A 6163-nucleotide genomic window follows, 5' to 3' on the forward strand; every position below is an offset into this window, starting at 1 on the left:
AGAGACATGTCCAAGAACGACTTCTCCATGTAGCCTAGGTACATGACCACCCAGGACTCAGCCATGTATTACTGCCTAAGAAACACAATGAGCGGGATTAAATGTGGCCTATCAATGTCAGCCACGACAGGCAGACTCTGCTGGCTGGAGTCCACCACAAATAAAGAAAATCTTAAAGGATTTCAAGAAAGATATTGACAGCAATGCAATTATAGTAGGAGGTTTTGACACCCCACTGTCAATAATGGACAGATCTTCCAAACCAAATACCAACAATGATAGTCTGGCATCAAACAATGCCCTACATGAAATGGACTTAGCTGATATATATAGAGAGAGACCTTCATCTCAAAGAAGCTAAATACACATTCTTTTCAAATGCACATGGAACATTTTCAAAAATAGTCTACATGATGGGACAAAAAACAAGCCTCAACAAATTCAAGAAAATTAAAATAATACCAATTATTTTCTCTGACCACAAGGGACTGAAAAGAGAAACCAACCCCAAGGGAAAAAAAAAAAACCCAAAGCACTCAAAATCATGGAGATTGAATAGCATGCTATTAAACAATGAATGGGTCAATCATGAAATCAAAGAAAAAATTTTTAAAGTTTCTAAAAACAAACAAAAATAAACTCACAACAAACCAAAATTTATGGGACACAGTAAAGGCAGTCCTGAGAGGAAAATTCATGGCAATACAGGCCTATCTAAAAAAGACAGAAACATTTCAAATAAACAACTTAACCCTCTGCCTACAAGGACTCGGGGAAAAACAACAAAAACAGCTCAGAGAAAGAAGAAGAAAGAAAATAATCAAGATCAGGATTAAATGACATAGAGACTAAAAGCACAATTCTAAGGATCAATGAATTCAGGAACTTGTCCCTTGAAAAGATCAATGGAATTGACAAGCCTTTAAGTAGGCTCATCAAGATAAAAAAATGAGAGAGGACCCAAATAAACACAATCAAAAATGAAAGAGGAGAGATTACAACTGACACCACAGAAATACAAAGGATTGTAAGAAATTTCTATGATGAACAGGATGCCCAGAAATTTAGAAACCTAGGTGAAATGGACACGTTTCTAGAAAAATATAATCTTCCAAAACTCAATGAAGAAGGAACAGAAAGCCTAAAGAGACCAGTAACAGCAGATGAAATTGAAGCAGTAATAATAATTAAAAAAATCATGACACACAAAAGCCCCGGACCAGATGGTTTCACAGGAGAATTCTACAGAGCCCTTAAGGAAGAGGTAACCCCTATACATCACAGATTATTCCAAAATCCAAAATGATGGAAGACTCCCAAACTCTTTTTATAAAGCCAGCATCATCCTAATTCCAAAACCAGATAGAGACACATGACAGAAAGAAAACTTCAATCCAATATCACTGATGAACAGAGATGCTAAAATCCTCAACAAAATAATAGTAAAGCTTATTAAACAACACATTAAAAAGATCATACACTGTGACCAAGGGGGATTCATTCCAGGGATGCAAGAATGGTTCAATATTTGCAAATAAGTAAATGTAATACATCAAATAAACAAAAACAAAGACCAAAATCTAATAAACATATCAATAGATGCAGAAAAATCATTTGATAAGGTACAGCACCCATTTATGATAAAAAACACTCAGCAAAGTGGGAATAAAGGGAGCATTCCTAAATATAACAAAGGTCACATATGAGAGGCCTACAGCCAACATCATACTCAATGGACAAAAAATAAAACCACTAAGATTCTACCTTTTGCAACAGCATGGATGAAACTGGAAAGCATTATGCTTAGTGAAATAAGCCAGGTATTGAAGGACAAATACCATATGACCTCACCTTTAACAGGAAGCTAAACAACAAAACAAACAAGCAAGCAAAATATATCCAAATTCACTGAAATAGAGAACAGGTTGACAGTGACCAGATGGGGGAGGGGAGGGGATTTCACGGGAAATAGGGGAAGGACTTAGAGGAACAAATATAAAGGATACATGGACAACAACTGAGATGGGTGGAAATGGGAGGGAGGGGGAATCACAGGGGATGGGATGGGATGGGAGTAATAGACAGAAAACTGTACTTGAAAAGTAATTAAACATTTTTTTTTAAAAGAAAAACACAATGTTGTCCATTTTCACCCCTTCTATTCAACGTGGTATTGGAAGCTTTAACCACACTGATCATACAAGAAAATAAAATGAAAGGAATTCAAATTGAAAGGGAGGAAACAAAACTTCTACTGTTTGCAGATGACATGATAGTGCACATGAAAAATCGTATAGACTCTAACCCAAAACTTCTTGACCTAATAAATGAATCTGGCAAACAATACAAAGTCAATATCCAGAAATCAAAGGCATTTTTGTAGACCAACAATGAAACAGCAGAAGCAGAAATCAAGAAAAAACTTCCCATTTGATATAGCAAAAACAGAAATAAAATATCTGGGAATAAACCTAACCAAGGAGATAAAAGACCTGTATGCAGAAAACTACACAACACGGAAGAAAGATATCAAGGAAGACACAAACAAATGGAAACATATACCATGTTCATGGATTGGAAGAATTAACATCATCAAAATGTCCATACTACCCAAAGCAATTTACAGATTCAGAGAAATACCTATTAAATTCCCAATGGCATATTTCACAGACATAGAACAAACAGTTCAAAAATTTATATGGAACCATAAAAGACCCCGAATAGCAGCTTCAATTTTGAGGGGAAAAAAAACAAAGTAGGAGGGATCACAATACCTGATATCAAACTGTATTATAATGCCACTGTAATGAAAACAGCCTGGTACTGGCATAAAAACTGGTACATAGACCAGTGGAACAGAGCACAAAGCCAAGAAATAAACCCAATTCTCTATTATCAATTAAATTCAAGAAAGGGTAAAGCAATATGAAATGGTGTAAAAGTAGCCTCTTCAAAAAATGGTGCTGGGAGAACTGGAGAGATCCATGCAAAAAGAAAAGAAGGAAAAAAAAAGACAAGAAAGAGAAACTCGAACAACAACTTATACCATACACAAAAATAAATTCAAGGGGGGATAAAAGATTTAAATATAAGCCATGACACTATTAAAGTCATAGAGGAGAACATAGGCTGGAATATCTCAGATACTTCACACAGCAACATTTTTACTTATATGTCTTCTAGAGAAAGGAACATAAAGGAAAAAATAAACAAATGGGATCTCATCAAAATTAAAAGCTTCTGCATGGCTAAAGAAAACAGTATTAAAATAAAATAATAACCAACTGTATGGGCAAACATATTTGGCAATGATACCTCAGACAAGGATTTGATCTCCAAAATATATAAAGAACACACAAGACTTCACTCTAAGAAAACAACTAACCCAATTAAAAAATGGGAAAGGGACTTAAACACACAGTTCTCCAAGGAGGGCATACAGAGAATCCAGAGACATACGAAAAGATGCTCAATATTGCTAGCTATCAGAGAGATGCAAATTAAAACCACAATGACATACCACTTTACACTGGTCAGAATGACCATCATAAACAAAGCAACAAACAACAAATGTTGGAGAGGTAGTGGGGGAAAGGGGACCCTAGTTCACTGTTGGTTGGATTGCAGACTGGTACAACTATTATTGAAAACAGTATGGAATTTTCTCAGAAAAGTAAAAATGGACCTGCCTTTTGATGCAGCCATTCCACTGCTGGGTTTATATCCTAAGGACCCTAAAACACAAATCCCAAAGAACCTATGCACCCCAATGTTCATAGCAGCACAATTTACAATAGCCAAGCATTGGAAGCAACCTAGGTACCCATCAGTAAATGAGTGGATTCAAAACCATGGTATACTTACACAGTGGAATTTTATGCAGCAGAAAGAAAGAATGAGCTTCTACCCTTTAAGACAGCATGTATGGAACTGGAAAGATGTTAAGAGAAGTAAGTCAGCTGGTGAAAGAAGACTGCCATATGATCTCAACTTTAACAGGATCCTGAACAACAAAACAAACAAGCAAGCAAAATATAACCAAAGGCACTGAAATAGAGAACAGGCTGACAGTGACCAGGAGGGAGAGGTGAGGGAATTTCAGAGGAAAAGGGGAAGGGTTTACAGGAACTAGTATAAAGGACATGTGGTCAAAAACTAGGCAGGGAGGAAATGGGAAGCAGGTGAGGAGTGCTGATGGGTGGACTGGGATGGGAGTAAAAGAAAACTGTACATGAACTACTATTACAATGAATTTTTTAAAAAAGAAAAATGTTCCTCAACATGTTATGTGTCAATGCCAATATTCTAAATAGTAGTGACATGTGTACTTCACGTAGTTAGATGGTACTTTTTAGGTTTCTACAGCAATTGACAACTTAAAATATATAAAATTAGATTGCACAATTGTTGTGTTGTCCCCTTTACAAGTAGTTTTTGAGATCTGGCCATGGTCTGTAACAGGTCAATCCCATGTCAGACAACACCAGCACACTACATGTAAACTGCACGCTGGTCAAGCTTCTGTTTCTGTCCTCATTGACCTTCACTCCTTTGGTAAGAGAAGCAGAGAATGTAGCAAAGAGGGATAGATGCATGAGCCATCAGGCACAGCATGATTATCTCCCACATTTTATCCCCCGTAAACTCAACCTGAACATTTCTTCCCAACTTATCTTTGGGAAGTTTAATTGTTCTAATTGTGTATTTTCCTAACTTTATAAAAAATATTATAGAACATAAAACTTATAGATTAAATGCAAGCTCATCTCTGGCTGGAATAGCTCAGTGGATTGAGCATGGGCTGCGAACTGAAGGGTTGCTAGTTAGATACCCAGTCAGGGCATATACCTGGGTTGTGGACCAGGTCCCCAGTAGGAGGTGAGTGAAAGTCAACCACACATTGATATGTCTCTGTCTGTTTCTTCCTCATTTCCCCTCTGTCTATAAATACATAGATAGATAGATTGATAAATAAATAAATATTAATAAATGACAATTTATCATGTTCAAATGAGATTTTGGAAATAAAGAAATTATATTTTTATACCTTAACATAGGTGTAGGTGGTGACGTTTGCTCTGCTATTACCTGGTGATTAAACGTGACTTGGGATAAACTTTTGAACAGGCTGCTGAAAGCATTTGGGTAGTAAGTGTAAATTTGCTCATAATTACACATTTGCAGTTATAGATTTACTTATTAATTTTCAGGTTTGCATTAATTTCAAGCACAAAATTTTATTTGTAATGATTGCTACTGCAGGTTAATATAAACAAATGTTAGTAAAAGTCACCTTTTAAGTACAAGTTGTAACAATTTTACAAGGGAACCATCTGCCCTGAGCATTTTTTTGGACTGGCCATTAACGTGCAGAAAACACCCTGACACGTTTTACAGAATATGGTGTGCAATGACATGATCAGTTTTGCATCATAGCTCAAGTGTGAGTGTATGCCTTTTTCAAAAACAAGTGTGTGACTGTGTGTTGCTCTGTGTGTAAGTGTGTGTGACTCTGTGTGCAACTGTGTGGATGAGATTGTGCATGACTTTGTGTGAGAATGTATTTTGTGAGACTGTGTGTGACTGTGTCTCTGTGCATGTTCTGTGTGTGAATGTGTGTGGCTGTCTGTGTGTACATGGCTGTGATATGATTTTTGACTGTGCATGTGCCTCTGAGTGTTCTGCTCAAGTACTAAGAGTAAAGGAGGAACACTACTCTACCTGAGCTAACAAATATGTTCACTCATGCACATTTTGTTATATACTGAAGAGGGAAACATACATTTTACTTAAAAGTGTAACAAAGACACATTCCCCTCTAGAAGAGGTTTTGATTAAACATATATCCTGTCTGATTATCAAGATCATGGATTGGGCCTACTGGCCATCAGAGCCAGTGAGTCAGGATCCCTTGGTTTGCTCCTAGGGCCCAGATTCTCCCAATGTAAATCTTACATGCAGAGAAGGCTGAAGTCCTTGCATCAGGAAGAAATCTCGAAGGAGTTTGAGGAGTTACACCCCAGGCCTCAGAGTCCTATATCTTGACTGTGGTGTTAGCACTGCTTCCTTCAGGAGAAAGGGACTTCTCCTAAGGGTGGAAGTAGGGGATTGCATGTTTGGAGCACTAAGTTGACAGCCCTTTCCAGGGTCCACATGGATGCCA

The sequence above is a fragment of the Sturnira hondurensis genome, unplaced genomic scaffold (assembly GCF_014824575.4).
Source record: "Sturnira hondurensis isolate 20B ecotype Veracruz unplaced genomic scaffold, ASM1482457v3 Scaffold0001304, whole genome shotgun sequence".
In the NCBI taxonomy this organism is placed as follows: Eukaryota; Metazoa; Chordata; class Mammalia; order Chiroptera; family Phyllostomidae; genus Sturnira; species Sturnira hondurensis.